The sequence below is a fragment of the Silurus aristotelis genome (genome assembly GCF_946808225.1).
Source record: "Silurus aristotelis genome assembly, chromosome: 17".
NCBI lineage: Eukaryota > Metazoa > Chordata > Actinopteri > Siluriformes > Siluridae > Silurus > Silurus aristotelis.
The window spans coordinates 4334451-4336950 of record NC_139590.1 but is presented as its reverse complement, the minus strand read 5'-3'; positions in this window follow the sequence as shown (position 1 = coordinate 4336950).

Sequence of the window (2500 nt, the reverse complement as noted above, 5' to 3'; positions counted from 1 at the left end):
GGTTTCTTTCTCATATCATCTAAGGGAGTTTTTCCTTGCCACTGTCGCCACGGCTGCTCATCAGGGACAAACGCACACCATTCACCTTCACTGTTGTTTTCTGTAAAGCTGCTTTGAGACAATGTCTGTTGTGAAAAGCGCTATACAAATAAACTTGACTTGACTTGACTTAACATCAGATTCATAGCCTTGGATGACAGGCGTATGATGTGTTGTGCATCCTGAGATGCTTTTCTGTTTAACACGAATGTAAAAAGTAGTTATGCACATTACCATTGCCTTTCCGATCAGCTCGAACCAGCATGAACAATCTTATCTGATTGACAGACAGCTACCAAAACGGATGTTTTTTGTTTTTCGCACCAAACTCTACACAGCACTTAGTACATAAAAAGCTACAATAGTTACATCCTGTTATACTCAGGAGCGATATGCCGTAATAAGCACTTTTATTAAATAAAAAATGGCCTTTTCCTCTTCCAGCTGTGATGTCATCGTGTGAGATGGAGCGGCCCGGAATGCCGGAGTAAAAAGTAGGTAAAGAAAGGTTCGCTTATTTATTTGGGTAGTGACGAAATGGGGAATCTGGAGCCTGTGTGTGTACTGACGAGAGAGTGTTAAGGCTTGGGTGAGGGAGCAAATGAGGGAAAGTAGAGCGAGAGCGAAAAAAGGAGGAGAGAGAAAGCAAGAGAGGTGTTAATACGGCCTCCCGAAACACATTTTGTGTCTAAATGAAAAGCAGATGGACTTCCAGGAAAGGAAAAAAGACAAAGGAGGAGGAGGAGGGAATTAAAGTGTTTAATCTCACCAAAAAAAAAAAAATCTGGAATCTATTTTTCCTTCAACTTCTTTCATTTTTACAATCTTATCACTACTATTACATCTCTCACACACACACACACACACACACACACACACACACACACACACACACACACACAAGTGGTCTGTTATATGAATTATAGAAATTAGTGCGTTTTTTTCAATATGCTACACACACACACACACACACGCACACACACACGCACACACACACGCACACACACACACACACACACACTGCTTTGTTCTCTCCTCGTTAATCACACTTTAACAAAAAAAACGGACCTTGAATGACTTGCATATCAATACGTATAATCAACATTTCTTTGAAAGATTTATTTTATGATTGATTTCTGAGAGAATCGTTTGTTTTGGTTGAAAATCTCCAAACTCCAATTGCTCCATTTTTCTCCATATCCCATGATGCACTTAGACTGCTGGCTGACATCATTGGCAGAAAACAGCCTAAACCACCTGATATCCACTTAATGAGACCCAAAGATGGAGTGAAGCCAATACACATACAGCGATTCAATGGTGATTAAATGGGGGGCGTGGTTAGAAGTGGGTGGGTGTGGCTAGATATGGGCGTGGCTGAATATAGGCGTGTCCATAAGCTGAGAGAAGTAATAATTTTGGAGTTAAATGCGAATTGTTTTCTTCTATTAAACATCATCGTTGCTGCTCCAGCGACTCCTTCTCACGGGGATAACGGTGATCCAGCCAACCCGCAAATTAGCACCAGAATCTCTGAAATCATGACAAATATTTCAATATAAACATTTATAATGTGTTTCAGGCTGGACTTTTTCTTTAAACTTCTCCCTCTCTCTCTGTCTCTCTCTCTCTCTCTCTCTCTCTCTCTCTCTCTCTCTCTCTCTCTCTCTCTCTCTCTTTCTCTCCCTCTCTTTCTTTTCTTGTTGCTTTCTCTCCTCCTACAAGAACAGATGTTTTATTTTTAGAACATCCCTCGCTCTCTCTCTCTTTCTCTCTCTCTCTCTCTCTCTCTCTCTCTCTCTCTCTCTCTCTCTCTCTCTCTCTCCCTTTCTCTTTCTTGCACTTTCTTTGTATCTCCTTCTATCTTTTTATCACTCCCTCTCCCAGCCCATGCCATTTTAAAAAAGGAATTTTTTTTTTGTACTTCTATATAAGGCTTCTAAGAAAGCGGAGTTTTCAGAAGGAAAGCGAAAGTCATAATCCTGCCCATCGCTTCTGGCTCGGAGGACAGGGGGATGGTGAAGCAGAGGTTCTCCATTCCTGGCTTCACCATGGGCCTACTTCCTCTCACATCTCATACAACTCCATACGGTATGATAAAGCGCAGCTCTCCGGTGTTTTTTGAGTCAAACTCCAGAGAATGACGCTACCATGAGGGTCCTGAAACGTCTGCAGAAGAAAAAAAGAAAGTGAAAGAACAGACTGAATTGAAGTTATTAAAGGATGTTACAACTTTGTTTTTATTTCAACTGATAACCTTTTTGTCGATCAAATTGTTCAAATACACAAATTCATACACAACAAATACACAAATTTTGAGCGTCTCAAACACACAACTTCAACTTTAAAGGATGACAAGCGTTAAATCCGTGGTGGAAAGAGTAATAAAATATTCTACTCAAATATAAGTGCAAGAAAAAATACCAGTTTAAAAAACGCCCACAGGTGGCAGCACAAGGCT